General features: G+C 35.7%; 1 protein-coding gene across 6 annotated transcripts in view; it reads left to right on the top strand.

The window, feature by feature from the left end:
- The window catches only part of LOC135221664 (fibroblast growth factor receptor 3-like), a 206729-nt gene that overhangs the window by 15801 nt on the left and 170140 nt on the right, over positions 1-20788 (top strand). The window contains exon 1 of one of the 6 annotated variants that reach the window (XM_064259366.1): positions 7747-7767. The exons of the other annotated variants lie outside the window; for them this stretch is intronic. The gene's annotated coding sequence lies outside the window, so the exon portion shown is untranslated. Of the gene's footprint in view, positions 1-7746; positions 7768-20788 lie in introns of those variants that run through there. 6 annotated transcript variants of the gene reach the window in all.

Genomic DNA, 20788 nt, shown 5'->3' with positions numbered 1-20788 from the left:
ATTCTTAGCTCCGTGTATTGGAGATTTTTTTTTTCTTTAGGGTAGAAAACTTATAGGCTCTCGAAGTATGTGCAACATCCTTATGTTGCAAGATGAAGGAACTAAAGCGGATGTTAATATTTGCTTTCCAGCGCCCTTTGTCATCTTTGCAAGCAAGCATTATTCTCTCTCTCTCTCTCTCTCTCTCTCTCTCTCTCTCTCTCTCTCTGGCTTTTCATGGCCCAGTGGTAAATGCGCTCAGCTCACAAACTGAGCGCGCCTAGTGTTCGAACTTCCAACTGCACGAGGGAGAGCGACAAGGGCTGGTTCCCTAAAACCCATATGCGTCAGTTCACCTAAGCAGTGAATGAGGTCCCTAGTTGTCAATCGACATTTACCGATCGTGGCAGCTGAGAAGAGGAACGGTGATGAGACAGAAAACGCCAGACGGGAGTGCTCATTGCTACTATTTATTTTGACTTTGTAGTTTCGGTATCACGGTTGTCGATCCAACTGTGTTATGAAATTCAATTTTGTCAGAGTGAAGTCAGTCGACTAGTCGTTTTATGGTAATTGGTGTATGTAATATAGATCTACTTTTCGTAGTCTGTGAGGCTTTGTACCTAACCTTCACCGTATTTGATCATATTCATTGTAATACCAGCTGCATACGTACGCAACTAATCAAAAGGCCACCAAGCTTTCTTGGGTTTTACAGATGTAGAGGAATTTGTCAACGTGGTTGGTATTTTTAGTTTACATTCTATTGGTCTTGATTTATTTAGTCAGTCAGCAAATCTAGACGCAGTTTAGTCCTCATGTGCATCTTTCATTGACTCCCGTTCAATGTAGATTCATGGACTTAACTGGAGGCTTGTTTGTAAGTAAGCCTTCAAAGTGAACCATTCATTTTATATAAAATGTATGGACCGATAAAGAAATTCAAGCAAGATTCGTAGCTGTAATGGTTTATGAGCCTCATGATTTTCAAGAACGCAGTAAAATTTTGCAGGGGTAGGCTGTTAATATAACTGAAGTAACGTCACGTAGTTGTTGTCTTTGCTTTCAGAAATCCTTCCCGACTGTATTACAGTCTTGTCCCCATTCATTCAAGATATTAAAACAAGATGGTAGTCGATTTTTGCGCCTCCTCGCAACAATGAGAGAGAGAGAGAGAGAGAGAGAGAAGAGAGAGAGAGAGAGATGGGGTCAAAACGAGCGCGAGAGTAACGCTTGATATAGACATATGTGACTGATATTTTTCTCGGTCGTTAACTTTTATTTTTAACCTTTATTGTTCTAGGCCTTTCTTTCTTTTTTATCACTCGGAAGTCACGTTTTAACAAGATGATCCTGCACTGGGTCTTTCAGAAAACGTTCCCTTCATTTTTCGGTTGGTTTTCGGTATCACGTTAAATATGCTTTTCGCTGCTTGTCTAGACTATACCGTAAGCGACGAAATCTGAACATTTTTGGAATGACACACGAACTGCGGAAGTATGAGCTCATCAGACTTACAAGTAACCAAAGTAGTAGTTGATGTTATATTGAATATAAAGATAATCCAAATATTTGAATATAAAGATAATCCAAATATTTTCTTTTTCTTAAAATGACTATCATTCTTATTCATTTTGCGGATACCCAAATTGCTTGGTCTCCATTGCAAATAACGCTTATGTCATGCCAGTTATTAGCTGTACTTGCGTAGCATGCAGATTATAAATTAACTCTCTCTCTCTCTCTCTCTCTCTCTCTCTCTCTCTGTGTGTGTGTGTGTATTGACGGAGTAATTTCTGTGCTTGCAAAAGCATGACCCCATCGTATAAGGCTGGTCATCATTATGCGAGAGAGAGAGAGAGAGGGGGGGGGGAGTTGCTGATCCTCCTGACATCTTGGGCCGAGTATTATGCCTTCGAGTCCTTACCGTTTTTATAGTAGTATAAATAAATTTTAATTAAACACTATTCACCCTAGGTGCGCCCTACAACGGTCGACCAATAACTAGGAACCCAATTCACAGCTTATGTCAAATGAGGGATAGTATTTGATTTCACGAACGCGCCCATATCGGCTCTCCTCGTGAGGTTTGAGAATGGGACATTATTAGTCTCATCGCCTGAGAGTTCAGCTCACCGCCAGATAAACTGATAGTGAGAGAGATTCATGATTGTGGCTGTATACCTTTCTTCAGAGTATTTGTTGTGTTTTAAGACGTGGCAGTGAGTACTCTTTAAAAGACCAAAACTGATTTCAATCCTCATTGTAGTCCCTCATAGTTACAGATTTATAATACGTATGAGGAAGGTAACATCCGACTGAAGTATTTTCGCACGTGATGAAATAATCGAGGGCGTTTGTTTCCATGTGGTATTTATTTCTTCTACCCTGGTCGCCACCCCCTCTCACTCCCAGTCTCCACCCCCCCCCCCCCACCCCGAAACGGTACTCCCCTGTGGCATTCCCCAAATGACGGAGGAGATTAAAGGAAACAATGTCATTGAAGATCCATCTTCAGCTGCGTCTTTGCCGAGATTTATTTCAGTTGTTGGGACGTTTGTTTTAGTGAAGATAAAGAGAGTGGGATGCATTTGATACTGGAGTCTTACTCCAAATGCTTTTCGGTTCGTTTCTTTCGATTTTTTTATTTATAGAGTTGTGGAGTCGTTGAAGTACTTCTAGAAGGCCTGATGCGAAATATTCATTATTAGTTATTATTATTATTATTATTATTATTATTGTGCTCTATCACAGTCCTCCAATTCGACTGGGTGGTATTTATAGTGTGGGGTTCCGGGTTGCATCCTGCCTCCTTAGGAGTCCATCACTTTTCTTACTATGTGTGCCGTTTCTAGGATCACACTCTTCTGCATGAGGCCCGGAGCTACTTCAGCCTCTAGTTTTTCTAGATTCCTTTTCAGGGATCTTGGGATCGTGCCTAGTGCTCCTATGATTATGGGTACGATTTCCACTGGCATATCCATATCCTTCTTATTTCTATTTTCAGATCTTGATACTTATCCATTTTTTCCCTCTCTTTCTCTTCAACTCTGGTGTCCCATGGTATTGCGACGTCCAATGAGTGATACTTTCTTCTTGACTTAGTCAATCAACGTCACGTCTGGTCTGTTTGCACGTATCACCCTATCCGTTCTGATACCATAGTCCCAGAGGATCTTTGCCTGATCGTTTTCTATCACTCCCTCAGGTTGGTGCTCGTACCACTTATTACTGCAAGGTAGCTGATGTTTCTTGCACAGGCTCCAGTGGAGGGCTTTTGCCACTGAATCATGCCTCTTTTTGTACTGGTTCTGTGCAAGTGCCGGGCATTCACTTGCTATGTGGTTTATGGTTTCATTTTTCGTATTGCACTTCCTACATATGGGAGAGATGTTATTTCCGTCTATCATACTTTGAACATATCTGGTTCTTAGGGCCTGATCTTGTGCGCTGTTATCATTCCTTCAGTTTCCTTCTTTAGCTCTCCCCTCTGTAGCCATTGCCAATTGTCATCGCTGGCTAGTTCTTTAGTCTGTCTCATGTATTGTCCGTGCATTGGTTTGTTGTGCCAGTCCTCTGTTCTTTCTGTCTTTTCTCCTGTCTCTGTATATTTCTGGTCTTCGTCTACTTTTATTAGTCCTTCTTCCATGCACTCTTTAGCCACTCGTCTTCACTGGTTTTCAGATATTGCCCCAGTGCTCTGTTTTCGATGTTGACGCAGTCCTCTATACTTAGTAGTCCTCTCCTCCTTCCTTTCGTGTTATGTATAGTCTGTCCGTATTTGCTCTTGGGTGTAGTGCTTTGTGTATTGTCATTTGTTTCCTGGTTTTCTGATCTATGCTGCGGAGTTCTGCCTTCGTCCATTACACTATTCCTGCGCTGTATCTGATTACTGGCACTGCCCATGTGTTTATGGGCTTTTCATATTTCCGCGTGAGTTTTGACTTGAGTATCGCCTTGAGTCTCTGCATATATTCTTTCCTGATCGTGTCCTTCATCTCTTGGTGTTTTATATCTCCTCCTTCCATTATTCCCAGGTATTTGTATCCTGTCTCATCTATGTGTTTGATGTTGCTCCCATCTGGTAGCTTTATCCCTTCAGTTCTCGTTACTTTGCCTTTTTGTATGTTGACTAAGGCGCATTTTTCTATTCCAAACTCCATCCTGATGTCTCCAGATACAATCCTTACAGTCTGGATTAGGGTATCTATTTCCTTGATGCTCTTACCATACAGCTTGATGTCGTCCATGAACATCAGATGGTTGATTTTGTTGCCTCTTTCTTGAGTTGGTACCCGGCATCCATCTTCTGTAGTACTTTTGTCATGGGAATCATGGCTACTACGAAGAGTAGTGGGGACAGTGAGTCGCCCTGGAAGATCCCTCTCCTGATATTAACCTCTGCTAGTCTTTTTCCAGAGCTTGTAAGTATTGTATTCCAGTTGCGCATTGTATTTTTTAGGAAGCTGATGGTATTTTCCTCTGCCCCATATATTTTCAGGCATTCTATTAGCCATGTGTGTGGTATCATGTCGAAGGCTTTCTTATAGTCTATCCATGCCATGCTTAGGTTGGTTTTCCTTCTCCTACTGTTCTTCATTACCATTTTGTCTATCAGGAGCTGGTCTTTTGTGCCCCTACACTTCCTTCTGCAGCCTTTCTGTTGGTGGGGGATGTGTTTGTCTCCTCTAGGTAGTTTGTATAGCCTTTCACTGATGATACCTGTTAGTAACTTCCACATTGATTGTATGGCAGGTGATAGGCCTGTAGTTACTGGCTATATTTCCCTTACTCTTGTCTTTTTGTTGTACTAAGGATGTTCTTCTGTGGTCATCCATTTGGGTGCTTGGTGATTTGAGATACAATGCTGGAGTGTTCTGCTATTATTATTATTATTATTATTATTATTATTATTATTATTATTATTTTGTAAGAAGAACTGAAAGGGACTCTTATAATGAAGTCAACTGATAATACCATTCTTTCAACAGAACCTGTTTGAATAAGGGTCTACTCCCTTCATATAATAATAATAATAATAATAATAATAATAATAATAATAATAATATAATAATAATAATAATAATAATAAAATAGTAATAATAATAATAATAAGTATATTGAGTATTGTTATTTTATATTATTATTATTATTATTATTATTATTATTATTATTTATTTTTATTATTATAATTATTATTCAAGACATTTAAAATCCGTAGTAGCGTCATGAAACATGGCAGGCTCCAAAGATTCATAGTATGACGATGAACACGCATAGCAATTTCTTAGGTTCAGAGTCAGCACAGGTTTATTCTTACCAGACTCTTAAGTATGTAAAAAGAAACATTTTATATGGTTAGCATGCTTTTTTTTTTTTTTTTTTTTGTATTGTATAATTGCGTTATGTTATGGAAAGCAAAACCTGTTACTCCAAGTAACGTCGAACGCGGTTGTTTGTATGGGAATTGTATGGGAAAGGTATGGCTCATTAACAAGGGCAGTTAGGAGTTTTAAGGTGATGTTTTATGTCATTCATGGTTTGTAAGACACTGCTCATGGGAATAGGCTGATCACGTTACTACAAAGACTTATACCAGCGCAGCGTGTATTTGTAATGATACTTGCGGGCTTTATTTGTTGTGGAAATTAAGCTCGCATGTTTTTTTTATGATAATTTGTTTAAATATGATCTTTATTTTCATTTGTTTAAATATGATCTTTATTTTCATTCCCGGGTTAAAGATTTCCTATCTAAAATGCCATATTGGAAGCATCTTTTCTTGCATGAAGAATAAAACTTCCTTACATATGATAATTTTGCAAGTTGGGGTTCAAGTTAAGGATGCTTTACTTGCCTGAAATTGTTCTTTCTTCCAAGAAATTGTTCCTCATTCCAAGAAATTGTTCCTCATTCCAAGAGGTTCCTGTCGTTCCATCCAGGAAGTTACTGTCGTTCCCTCAAGAAAACTTCTGTCCTTATATCCCTAAATTTAACTGTCCCCGTACCAGAAAATGATTGCTTTCCTTGTTAATGAACTTCATGCAGAAGTTACCCTCCTTTATTCCAGAAGTAACTGGCCTTTCTTCCTAGAGGAAAGTACTCTATTTTCTTCCAGGAGTTTATCCAGTCATGTGTAATAATTTTCTAATAAGTTCCTGTCCTTTCTGCCGGACAGGTAAAATGTCTTCTGCCGGACAGGTAAAATTTCTTCTGCCGGACAGGTAATGTCATTTTTAGAGACAGCAGTTACAGTCCTTTGTTCTTGAAGTTATTCTTCTTGCTTGAAGGTCATTTGCATTAATATCTCCCGGATATTAATCTATCACTGTAAGCTCCTTTCCCTCTCTAGCGTTGCCTTCTTTTCCCTGGAAGTTACTTCCTTTGTTAGGGAACTGTCCTATTTTTACTAGAGGCCGCTTAATTCCCTCCCAGGTAATTTCCGTTCATTTCTGTCGAACTCCTGGAATGTTGCCTTAAAAACAAAAATTCTTGAGAAAACTTTTTTTTTTCTAGAAATCACTTGGTTGTTTGTATAATATTGCTATGTTTAAGCAGGTGTATGGTTCCGTATTCAATTTGATTCAGTTTTTTTTTTAATTGCCTGTACTCTTTTACTTTTACTGTATTTTGTTCGTATATTTCAGTTTTACTTGATTCAGTAATCATATCATAGAGTTGAAATTGTGCTGGATTCCTAAGTTTAGAAACTATAACCTGAATATTGTCGCTAATTTAAGATGTGTAGTTTTTGTAACTAATTCAACAAGAGTTAGATGCTGAACTTGAGTCTCTCTCTCTCTCTCTCTCTCTCTCTCTCTCTCTCTCTTCTCTCTCCTCTCTCTCTCTCTCTCTCTCTCTCTCTCTCTCTCTCTCTCTCTCTCTCTCTCTCTCTCTGCTTATTGAAGGCGTGTTCATTTCTAATACAAATTCCATTCACATGGAAGTGTTCTTTACGACCATGATAATTCTTCCTGCTGTTTATTGAGGAGGCGTCGACCCATTCTGAATTACTCTGTCTACAGTCATGCTTAGGGAGACCAGGTTCTGCTACTAAATGCGGAGATGTTAGTTGGAATACCTTTTAGATTTTATTTGTTGTCTTTAAAAATTCGCTGTTGAACTATCAACGTGGGTTTAATCAAAGTTTGTTCATTGAAGTAAGCAAATTCATCATTAATATAGGTATTGTTGTATTATCTGCCAGCCTTACCATTGACATATACTAGGAATATGCGTGTGCTTATTATCGACCTAATAATAAGCCGGTAACTTTATTCTTGAAATCTGTTTTTTTTTTTTTTTTTTTTTTTTTTTTTTTTTTTTTTTATCGAATTCTGTATCGATATTATCTACGTATTACTGAACTGAAATTCCGTTTAAGCATTCATGTGTCTCGTTTTGAAAGACTGACCAGATTTATAAGTGATATTTGGGTGTTGAAATATCAAATCATCTTAAGTATTTCTTTTTTCATATAAATTGGTTATTGATATATCTATATTAAAACAACAAAATTTTTAGTTAATTTTCATTTTGCCATTGAAATTCTATTGATATAATACGTTGCTAAAATGTACTTAAATTTGTTTGTAACTCGTAATATCCCTCTGATTTTACCAGTGTTATTGTTAACCATGCTAATTATTATTTTAAAATAAAGAGTGCGATCTGTTTATGTAATTATATACTTATAACTGTATACTTTAGAAGTTCATTGTGCCTCTTCTTTCCTTTCCAGGTAGGCTTCTGAATCCAAAGGTGCTGGAGTTGACCTGTTATGAATACGTAAGTCCGATGTACAGCTGAGTTTCGTTTAATTACATTTAATGTTATTAGGATCAGCGTGGATGTTGAGAAACTTATTACTGTTGCTTCAGCCGTGTTACCTGGATGTATTTCACGGTATTCGGAGTTAATTATTCTTAGTTACCTGTTCCAATATCTATGGTTTTCATCAATAATGCTACCCCGATGATTATGCTGACGGTAATGGTATTAGTAATAAGAGAAGTTATTACGTTTATCGCTGTTGTGGTGTTGTTTAGTATGCTTAGTTAACACCACGCCGATGATGATGCTGATGGTAATTTTAGACGTAATAAAGAAGCTATATTTACGGTTGTGTTGCTGTTTGGCCATTATTATTTATAATTACTAATAATGCAAGGTGTGTATGGGAAAAGTTTCAATTTAGGTAAACTTGTATAGCTGTGATTACTAAAGTGTACTGTCTGTGAATTGACGAAAAATAAAATATAAGTTGTGTCCATTTCAGAAAATCACTGAGAAGTCTTTGAAGGCTTCAGTTGCAATTTATCGTCTTATAGCCTTCCTAAGTTATAAGGATATCTTAATTGAAACGACCACTGAACTGAATAACAGCTCTCCTAGTCCTGGCCCGAAGGATTAGATTTGTATTTGCGTGGCTAGGAAACAACCGATAGCTTACTATACTTAGCTATGGGACCCATAGCTTATTGTGGGATCCGAACCACCTTGACATCGAAAAGTGAATTTCTGATCACCAGAAATAAATTCCTCTGGTTCCTCACTAGCAGCAGCGGGAAGCGAACCCGGGTTACCAGATCGATAGGCGAGTACGCAACCCACTCATCCAGTGAGGAACTAGATAATTAATTCGTACTTTACACTTTTGCTTTTATTTCTTGATTAAGTTTTCGCGTCCATTGAAGTACCTGGGACAACTCACTGAATGGTGAGGATAATGTTCATATTTTAAAAGTTTTCTTCTCTGTTGATAATGATGATTACGATGATGAGTTAGTAGACCATTAATTAGTGAGCATGATGATCATTATTTTCGTCATCATATTCGTCAGTGGGTATGATGATAATGGTTTTCGTCATTATATTCGTCATCATCGTCGCCTCGTCATCATTATACAAACTTCTTGGTGATGATAGTCGTCGACGTCATTATAATCTTCTCGGGGATGATAGTCGTGACCATAATTAGTGGGCATGATGATAATGATTTCGTCATTATATTCGTCCTCATCGTCGCCGTCGTCGTCATTATAAACTTCTTGGTGATGATAATCGTGGCCATTAATTAGTGGGCATGATGATAATGATTTTCGTCATTATATTCGTCTTCATTGTCGTCGTCATTATACAATCGTCTGGGAGTACGGTGGAGATTGTGAACTGGCCAGACACCCTTCAGTAAAATTAGAGGCAACAACTGTTCGCTTTTGTTGTTGATGCTAAGAATAAGAATCCGTTTGGATATCGTGACGTCACGTTGCGTCTGCATACCACGAGTTCTCTTTATTGCGTTTTTTTTTTTTTTTTTTTTTTTTTTTTTTTTTTTTTTTTTTTTTTTTTTTTTTTTTTTTTTTTTTTAGTCATTGTGTGAGGAAGGTGGAAATAGCCAAGGTGTTAATAGGTGGCTTTAAAACGAAGGCATTCCCGTACGAACGTTTACGCCAAGTAAAGGAATGTTGGCCTTTTTGTAATATGTGTAATATATATATTATATTATTATAATATATAGATTATTATATAGACATATTTATATTATGTATATATATATATATATATATATGTATTGTATGTAGTAGAGTATGTATGTATGTATGTATATGTAGGTTATGTAGTTATATACCGATGGCTACTTATTGGGGTGAGTCTTATATATAGTAGTTTTTTTAAGACATTAAACATAATAAATAATACTTCAACTAAGGCTTCGGCTGCTGTTATAAATTAGAACTTTAAGAGACTATATAATTTGTTTGTTTAATTATTTTTTATTATTATTATATTATTTTTTTTTTTTTTTTTTACTCAATCACAGTCCTCCAATTCGACTGGGTGGTATTTTATAGTGTGGGGTTCCGGGTTGCATCCTGCCTCCTTAGGAGTCCATCACTTTTCTTACTATGTGTGCCGTTTCTAGGATCACACTCTTCTGCATTATTATTATTATTATTATTATTATTATTATTATTATTATTATTATTATTATTATTTTTATTTTTATTATTATTATTATTACCTTAGTCATCAATGTTATAATTTTGAAGAAATAAGGTAACCTTTTCAGTTTTCTCCGTAGCATTTCGCTACTCATAATATAGTCCTTAGAGCAAAATGATCTAAAGATCCGTAACCTTGCTATTGGAAATACTGTTAAGATCAGATTTCATGAAACAAAGTGTTAAAAGGCATCTCTACCAAAATAACAGAAGAGATGTCGCAAGACTTTGAAGTTCCAAAACTCTCTCTCTCTCTCTCTCTCTCTCTCTCTCTCTCTCTCTCTCTCTCTCTCTCTCTCTCTCTCTCTCTCATGTCCCCTTTTAAAGGTCTCTAAGTACCCTACAGGGCATCGTCGGAAGGAACAGATAATCTTCAACATTACCATCGTTTCGCTTGAATGACCATCGACATATACGCATGTGTGGTTTCGCTGGCTGTCGGGATCACTCAGCCAGCAATTTTCTGGTATTTTTTTTTTTAATCCCCTCCATCTGTGTGTGTGTGTTTTTCTCTCAGTCTGCTTCTTTAAATTCAGTCTTACACGCTTGAAATGTATTTCAAGCCTGGCTTTCTACTGCAGTAATATTTAATGTGGAAAGATGGGCGTGTTGCGAAGGTTTCTATCGATTTGGTTTTGAAGGTGTTAGTGGAAACCGATTTATCAAGATAGATTGAACGAGAAAGGGACAAATATTTATATGGAAAACTTTCTTTAGGACTTTCAGCTAATAATATGCTTTGTCTTTCTACCCATTGTAATCTGTCTGTCTAACTATCTATCTTTATCTATCTAATCTATGTATCTGTATATGTGTAAATGTGATATTTGTATAAATATGTAATCTGTATATATACATATATATATATTTATATATATATATATATTTATATATATATGTGTGTGTGTGTGTGTGTGTGTGTATATGTATGAATGTAAGTATGTATGTATGTATAAAAGATTTATTAAATGCACCTTTATATTCAGACATATCTTGCATGCACTGAGCCAGAAATATTCAGGTAACGAAATAGAATTTCTAATTGAAATTAATGCATTTGAAAGGTCAGCTCTGTTTTTCCTGAAACGTTGCCGAACTTCGCGAATTTTCAAGCTTTTAATCTGAGTTTTTCGTTCAGAAATACTCGTTAACCCAAAGTTGGCGGACCACAAATTTGAACGAGAACAGACGTAGTTGATCGGAAATTCCTCGAAACTCGTCCTTATCTTGCCCCGCGGTCTTAGTTATATCCTTCATTCATTGGCAAATTAGACGTTGAGCCTCAAGAATCTATGACTCACGAATTGCCGTGAATAGTGGAATCGAAGGATTTGAGAATTGCATTTACGTTCCAAGCTAAAAATAGAGAGAGTACCGGGTGGTTTCCAATAGAAATTTTTTTTCTTGGGTTTTAATGGGCCTTTATGGCTGTGCGTAGCGTATTACAAACACACACACACACACACACACACACACACACACACACACACACACACACACACACACACATATATATATATATATATATATATATATATATATATATATATATATAATAGACATCAGAGGGTTACCGAAACTCAGTAGATCAGTTAAGGATTTATTATGAGATACGTTTCGTGTCATCCTGACACATCATCAGTCTTAATTGTAAAATCAATTCACATTTATAAAAAATATAATAAATTGTAAATGCTATTTTAAACAAAAAAGAAACCATAAAATACTAAAGTTATTCATAAAAATTATAGTTTAAAAGCTAAAAATACTAAAATGATTTAAAAGGTTGACATTAAAATTGTAGAAATTTAGCATTAAAAAGGAATATTAACCTTAATAAAGCTGAGGACAGGACAGGAATGGCTGTAGGACCGCCGTTTGCCCAGATCTCGACTACGCTAAGAAAAGTTGAGTAGAGGATTGACTAGAATTGAGGAAGGAAACGAGGTGCTTGATATGTAAAGACTCAAGTGTCGTTATATATTGGCTATGCTTGGTATTGTCAATTATCGAAAAATGTTTTTTGTTAATTTCAATTTTACAAAGAGCTGCATGATTTCTTATATTAGAAAGTTCAGGATTGGTTATCCTTTGGCCAGTTCTGTAGCTTACTCCCAAATGACTGGAATATCGAACTTGCAAACAAGCGTTTCGTCGATCCAACGTAAGTACCCCCACCGGGACACCCCGGGCAAGTAAATTTGTAAATAATATTGGATCGCATAAACGGTTGCAAATTCTCTTTATGACCAAGAAGTGAGCTTATTTTGAGAGGATTAACAGGTATTAAATTAACTTTGAGGCTTCCGAACCAACTCTCTTTCAATAATTTTCTTGATACGGTCTCCTAATTTATTTTTGAAAAAATATGGAATAGTGGCGTATATGGGGTAATTTTTGTACAATCATGAAAGGGGTACTTTCCGTGAAGTTTAAGTTAAGTAATTTGTTTACCATTTTATAAAATACCTCCGTAGGGTACGAGTTAGTTAAAAAATAATCTTGTAAAATTCAATTTCAGTGTGGAAAGATTTCCAATCAGAAGCATACCTAAGTGCTCTAAAGACCGAAGTGGAGATGGCATTTAATTTAAAATTTATGAAGCACGAACTATAAAAATTATTCCCCATTCCTGTGAAGGTGTGCTTCCTATAGACAGAAGTATTAAACTTATTATTATCTCTGGTTATCTTGATATCTAAGAAAGGTAAGCAGTTATCTTTTTCAGTTTCTATGGTAAAGTTTATGTTACTGTGCTGAGTATTCACGAACTCCAAAAAGGCATCAGCCTGCCATGCATGTCTAAGTAAATAAAAGTATCATCAACATATCTCTTGTAAAAAAGTTGGTTTAAAAGAACTTGAGCATTCGGCTAAAAAACAAAAATTTTTCTCTAAAAAATCCATAAACACATTGGCAAAAATCGGGGCTAAAGGGCACCCCATGGCCACGCCCTCGACCTGCGAGTACAGAAGACCATTAAAAACGAAAGCGGAATCTTGCACAGCAAGTTCCAATAATTGCTTAAACCAAAAAATTTTTTCTATTAAACCGTGGAAAGTGTCATCAGCATTTAAAAAAACTCTGTCTAAAATAATGTTAATTGTCTCTTCTAAAGGTACCATTGGTAAATAAAGAGTCCTACATCGAGACTAAACCATATAGTGATCCGAGTCCTGCATGACAATAAGTTTTTCTTGAAAAGTCGAGCCATTTTTTATTGTATGTTCAGGTTGAGGGGAGTTCATTAAGTACGTAACAATGTATTTAGAGAGATTGTATGTTGGGCTATTATAAGAAGAAACTATTGGTCGATAGGACAGCCCTCTTTGTGTGAATTTTTGGAGACCATAAAACGCTAAAGGATGACCCTGTAACAAAAAGTTTTTGATACGTTTCTTCAGTTATGATTTTCTGATTTTTTAGTTTCCTCAAGAATCTGTTAATTTTATCTTCTCGTTTAAAGATTTCTAAAAAGCTTGGTTCACACTAAATATTTAAATTTAGAAGTATCAGAAAGTATTGTTATAACCTTGTTTACGTAAGTCTTGTTTATTGAGGATAACCACACCTTTGCCTTTATCAGGTTTGCATATTATAATATCTTCTTGCTCTTTCAAGGACTTGAGTATTTTCATATCCTCTCTTTTGAAAAAAGGTGTCCACTTTACCTTAGCGCTCTTATATGTGTCATGCAAAGCAGTTGACATTCTCTGTTTGCAAGTTACTCAAATTGTCAGTTAAGTTAAGACCCTGAGTCTCTGAAACAAGACCTCGAACGGAAAATAAAAATGAGCAAAACCTGGTCTATAGGACGGAAGGCAGAAGTCCAGACCAAAAGACAGAATAAATTCTTCCCTTTTTGATAAAATATAGCTAGACATATTAAAAATACAATTATTTCTAGAGCTAAAATTAGGAATATGAACACCCAGTGCTTCAAGTTTTCTTTGGTGGCGGGCATGTACATTGCTGATAAAGTTGTTGATAAATTCACAAAATAACTTTTTGTACAAAATCTTATCTAAAAATGACATATTATTAATACGCAGTTTGTAGATTGTGACAGTCAGCATTTAATTTTTCAACAGTACGCAATTTAAGATCCGATTTCTTGGATAGAAGCTCCTCCAATGCATTTTGGTTAGAATTCGGTGTTGTAAAGGGCAGTCTTGTATAGTTTGAAGCGAAGGAATCTGGGGTACACTCCGTTGATCTGACAATACTGCAGGAACTCGACATCACATCTGGACTTCTCAAGTTTTATTTTAGTGTAGTTTTTCTCAAGATTCCTCGAAAGTTGAAGTATCTCCAAGGGATAACGGTTGTTCAAGATCTGGGCAAAATTTTGAATCCTACGTAGGCGGAGCTTGAAGATAAACAGGAAGGCAAATAACAGACGGAACATCTCGGAGGTGTGTGGACATCAAAAGGTGCGAACATGTAGACATCAGAGGGTTACCGAAACTCAGTAGATCAGTTAAGGAGTTTATTATGAGATACGTTTCGTGTCATCCTGACACATCATCAGTCTGTAATGTAAAATCAATTCACATTTATAAAAAATATAATTAAAGTTTAAATGCTATTTTAAAAGGAAACCATAAAATACTAAAGTTATTCATAAAAATTATAGTTAAAAGCTAAAAAATACTAAAATGATTTAAAAGGTGACATTAAAATTGTAGAAATTTAGCATTAAAAAGGAATATTAACCTTAATAAAGCGAAGGACAAGAAAGGAATGGCTGTAGGACCGCCGTTTGCCCAGATCTCGACTACGCTAAGAAAAGTTGAGTAGAGGATTGACTAGAATTGAGGGAAGGAACGAGGTGCTTGATATGTAAAGACTCAAGTGTCGTTATATATTGGCTATGCTTGGTATTGTCAATTATCGAAAAATGTTTTTTTGTTAATTTCAATTTTACAAAGAGCTGCATGATTTCTATTTAGAAAGTTCAGGATTGGTTATCCTTGGGCCAGTTCGGTAGCTTACTCCCAATGACTGGATATCGAACTTGCAACAAGCGTTTCGTCGATCCAACGTAAGTACCGGGACACCCCGGGCAAGTAAATTTGTAAATAATATTGGATCGCATAAACGGTTGCAAATTCTCTTTATGACCAAGAAGTGAGCTTATTTTGAGAGGATTAACAGGTATTAAATTAACTTTGAGGCTTCCGAACTCTCTTTCAATAATTTTCTTGATACGGTCTCCTAATTTATTTTTGAAAAATATGGAATAGTGGCGTATATGGGTAATTTTGTACATCAAATGAAGGGGTATTTTCCGTGAAGTTTAAGTTAAGTAATTTGTTTACCATTTTATAAAATACCTCCGTAGGGTACGAGTTAGTTAAAAAATAATCTTGTAAAAATTCAATTTCAGTGTGGAAAGATTTCCAATCAGAAGCATACCTAAGTGCTCTAAAGACCGAAGTGGAGATGGCATTTAATTTAAAATTTATGAAGCACGAACTATAAAAATTATTATTTCCCCATTCCTGTGAAGGTGTGCTTCCTATAGACAGAAGTATTAAACTTATTATTATCTCTGGTTTATCTTGATATCTAAGAAAGGTAAGCAGTTATCTTTTTCAGTTTCTATGGTAAAGTTTAATGTTACTGTGCTAGTATTCACGAACTCCAAAAGGCATCAGCCTGCCATGCATGTCTAAGTAAAATAAAAGTATCATCAACATATCTCTTGTAAAAAGTTTGGTTTAAAAGAACTTGAGCATTTCGCTAAAAAATTTTTCTCTAAAAAATCCATAAACACATTGGCAAAAATCTGGGCTAAAGGGCACCCCATGGCCACGCCCTCGACCTGCGAGTACAGAAAGACCATTAAAAACGAAAGCGGAATCTTGCACAGCAAGTTCCAATAATTGCTTAAACAAATTCTATTAAACCGTGGAAAGTGTCATCAGCATTTAAAAAAACTCTGTCTAAAATAATGTTAATTGTCTCTTCTAAGGGTACATTGGTAAATAAAGAGTCTACATCGAGACTAACCATATAGTGATCTGAGTCCTGCATGACAATAAGTTTCTGAAAGTCGAAGCCATTTTTTATTGTATGTTCAGGTTGAGGGAGTTCATTAAGTAACGTAAACAATGTATTTAGAGAGATTGTATGTTGGGCTATTATAAGAAGAAACTATTGGTCGGATAGGACAGCCCTCTTTGTGAATTTTTGGGAGACCATATAAAACGCTAAAGGATGACCCTGTAACAAAAAGTTTTTGATACGTTTCTTCCGTTATGATTTTCTGATTTTTTAGTTTCCTCAAGAATCTGTTAATTTATCTTCTCGTTTAAAGATTTCTAAAAAGCTTGGTTCACCTAAATATTTAAATTTAGAAGTATCAGAAAGTATTGTTATAACCTTGTTTACGTAGTCTTGTTTATTGAGGATAACCACACCTTTGCCTTTATCAGGTTTGCATATTATAATATCTTCTTGCTCTTTCAAGGACTTGAGTATTTTCATATCCTCTCTTTTGAAAAAAGGTGTCCACTTTACCTTAGCGCTCTTATATGTGTCATGCAAAGCAGTTGACATTCTCTGGTTGCAAGTTACTCAAATTGTCAGTTAAGTTAAGACCCTTGAGTCTCTGAAACAAGACTCGAAACGGAAAATAAAAATGAGCAAAACCTGGTCTATAGGACGGAAGGCAGAAGTCCAGACCAAAAGACAGAATAAATTCTTCCTTTTTGATAAAATATAGCTAGGACATATTAAAAATACAATTATTTCTAGAGCTAAAATTAGGAATATGCAACACCCAGTGCTTCAAGTTTTCTTTGGTGGCGGGCATGTACATTGCTGATAAAGTTGTTGATAAATTCACAAAATAACTTTTTGTACAAAATCTTATCTAAAAATGACATATTATTAAATAACGCAGTTTGTAGATTGTGACAGTCAGGCATTTAATTTTTCAACAGTACGCAATTTAAGATCGATTTCTTTGGATAGAAGCTCCTCCAATGCATTTTGGTAGAATTCGGTGTTGTAAAGGGCAGTCTTGTATAGTTTGAAGCGAAGGAATCTGGGGTACACTCCGTTGATCTGACAATACTGCAGGAACTCGACATCACATCTGGACTTCTCAAGTTTTAGTGTAGTTTTCTCAAGATTCCTCGAAAGTTGAAGTATCTCCAAGGGATAACGGTTGTTCAAGATCTGGGCAAAATTTTGAATCCTACGTAGGCGGAGCTTGAAGATAAACAGGAAGGCAAATAACAGACGGAACATCTCGGAGGTGTGTGGACATCAAAAGGTGCGAACATGTAGACATCAGAGGGTTACCGAAAACTCAGTAGATCAGTTTTAAGGAGTTTATTATGAGATACGTTTCGTGTCATCCTGACACATCATCAGTCTGTAATGTAAAATCAATTCACATTTATAAAAAATATAATTAAAGTTTAAATGCTATTTTAAAAGGAAACCATAAAATACTAAAGTTATTCATAAAAATATAGTTTAAAAGCTAAAAATACTAAAATGATTTAAAAGGTGACATTAAAATTGTAGAAAATTTAGCATTAAAAAGGAATATTAACCTTAATAAAGCGAAGGACAAGAAAGGAATGGCTGTAGGACCGCCGTTTGCCCAGATCTCGACTACGCTAAGAAAAGTTGAGTAGAGGATTGACTAGAATTGAGGGAAGGAACGAGGTGCTTGATATGTAAAGACTCAAGTGTCGTTATATATTGGCTATGCTTGGTATTGTCAATTATCGAAAAATGTTTTTTGTTAATTTCAATTTTACAAAGAGCTGCATGATTTCTTATATTAGAAAGTTCAGGATTGGTTATCCTTTGGCCAGTTCTGTAGCTTACTCCCAAATGACTGGAATATCGAACTTGCAACAAGCGTTTCGTCGATCCAACGTAAGTACCGGGACACCCCGGGCAAGTAAATTTGTAAATAATATTGGATCGCATAACGGTTGCAAATTCTCTTTATGACCAAGAAGTGAGCTTATTTTGAGAGGATTAACAGGTATTAAATTTAACTTTGAGGCTTCCGAACTCTCTTTCAATAATTTTCTTGATACGGTCTCCTAATTTATTTTGAAAAAAATATGGAATAGTGGCGTATATGGGTAATTTTGGTACATCAAATGAAGGGGTACTTTCCGTGAAGTTTAAGTTAAGTAATTTGTTTACCATTTTATAAAATACCTCCGTAGGGTACGAGTTAGTTAAAAAATAATCTTGTAAAAATTCAATTTCAGTGTGGAAAGATTTCCAATCAGAAAGCATACCTAAGTGCTCTAAAGACCGAAATTGAATTTTTACAAGATTATTTTTTTAACTAACTCGTACCCTACGGAGGTATTTTATAAAATGGTAAACAAATTACTTAACTTAAACTTCACGGAAAGTACCCCTTCATTTGATGTACCAAAATTACCCATATACGCCACTATTCCATATTTTTTCAAAAATAAATTAGGAGACCGTATCAAGAAAATTATTGAAAGAGAGTCGGAAGCCTCAAAGTTAATTTAGAATACCTGTTAATCCTCTCAAAATAAGCTCACTTCTTGGTCATAAAGAGAATTTGCAACCGTTATGCGATCCAATATTATTTACAATTTACTTGCCCGGGGTGTCCCGGTACTTACGTTGGATCGACGAAACGCTTGTTGCAAGTTCGATATTCCAGTCATTTGGGAGTAAGCTACAGAACTGGCCAAAGGATAACCAATCCTGAACTTTCTAATATAAAGAAATCATGCAGCTCTTTGTAAAATTGAAATTAACAAAAAACATTTTCGATAATTGACAATACCAAGCATAGCCAATATATAACGACACTTGAGTCCTTTACATATCAAGCACCCTCGTTCCTTCCCTCAATTCTAGTCAATCCTCTACTCAACTTTTCTTAGCGTAGTCGAGATCTGGGCAAACGGCGGTCCTACAGCCATTCCTTTCTTGTCCTTCGCTTTATTAAGGTTAATATTCCTTTTTAATGCTAAATTTCTACAATTTTAATGTCACCTTTTAAATCATTTTAGTATTTTTTAGCTTTTAACTATAATTTTTTATGATAACTTTAGTATTTTATGGTTTCTTTTTAAAATAGCATTTAAACTTTAATTATATTTTTATAAATGTGAATTGATTTTACATTACAGACTGATGATGTGTCCAGGATGACACGAACGATCTCATAATAAACTCCTTAACTGATCTACTGAGTTTCGGTAACCCTCTGATGTCTACATGTTCGCACCTTTTGATGTACCACACCTCCGAGATGTTCCGTCTGTTATTTGCCTTCCTGTTTATCTTCAAGCTCCGCCTACGTAGGATTCAAAATTTTGCCCAGATCTTGAACAACCGTTATCCCTTGGAGATACTTCAACTTTCGAGGAATCTTGAGAAAACTACACTAAAACTTGAGAAGTCCAGATGTGATGTCGAGTTCCTGCAGTATTGTCAGATCAACGGAGTGGTACCCCAGATTCCTTCGCTTCAAACTATACAAGACTGCCCTTTACAACACCGAATTCTACCAAAATGCATTGGAGGAGCTTCTATCCAAAGAAATCGATCTTAAATTGCGTACTGTTGAAAAATTAATGCTGACTGTCACAATCTACAAACTGCCGTTTATTTAATAATATGTCATTTTTAGATAAGATTTTGTACAAAAAGTTATTTTGTGAATTTATCAACAACTTTATCAGCAATGTACCATGCCCGCCACCAAAGAAAACTTGAAGCACTGGGTGTTCATATTCCTAATTTAGCTCTAGAAATAATTGTATTTTTAATATGTCTAGCTATATTTTATCAAAAGGGAAGAATTTATTCTGTCTTTTGGTCTGGACTTCTGCCTTCCGTCCTATAGACCAGGTTTTGCTCATTTTTATTTTTCCGTTCGAGGTCTTTGTTTCAGAGACTCAAGGGGTCTTAACTTAACTGACAATTTGAGTAACTTGCAACAGAGAATGTCAACTGCTTTGCATGACACATATAAGAGCGCTAAGGTAAAGTGGACACCTTTTTTCAAAAGAGAGGATATGAAAATACTCAAGTCCTTTGAAAGAGCAAGAAGATATTATAATGCAAACCTGATAAAGGCAAAGGTGTGGTTATCCTCATAAACAAGACTACGTAAACAAGGTTATAACAATACTTTCTGATACTTCTAAATTTAAATATTTAGGTGAACCAGCTTTTTAGAAATCTTTAAACGAGAAGATAAAATTAACAGATTCTTGAGGAAACTAAAAAATCAGAAAATCATAACTGAAGAAACGTATCAAAAACTTTTTGTTACAGGGTCATCCTTTAGCGTTTTATATGGTCTCCCAAAATTCACAAAGAGGCTGTCCTATCCGACCAATAGTTTTCCGTTTCTTATAATAGCCCAACATCAATCTCTCTAAATACATTGTTACGTTACTTAATGAACTCCCTCAACCTGAACATACAATAAAAAATGGCTTCGACTTTCAGAAACTTATTGTCATGCAGGACTCGGATCACTATATGGTTAGTCTCGATGTAGACTCTTTATTTACCAATGTACCTTTAGAAGAGACAATTAACATTATTTTAGACAGAGTTTTTTTTAAATGCTGATGCCACTTTTCCACGGTTTTTAATGAAATTTGTTTAAGCAATTATTGGAACTTGCTGTGCAAGATTCCGCTTTCGTTTTTAATGGTCTTCTGTACTCGCAGGTCGAGGGCGTGGCCATGGGGTGCCCTTTAGCCCCGATTTTTTGCCAATGTGTTTTATGGATTTTTTAGAGAAAAATTTTTTAGCCGAAT

This window comes from Macrobrachium nipponense, chromosome 3 (genome assembly GCF_015104395.2).
Source record: "Macrobrachium nipponense isolate FS-2020 chromosome 3, ASM1510439v2, whole genome shotgun sequence".
Taxonomy (NCBI): domain Eukaryota; kingdom Metazoa; phylum Arthropoda; class Malacostraca; order Decapoda; family Palaemonidae; genus Macrobrachium; species Macrobrachium nipponense.
The sequence above is the reverse complement of the archived record's forward strand: the minus strand, read 5'-3'. Positions and strand labels throughout refer to the sequence as shown.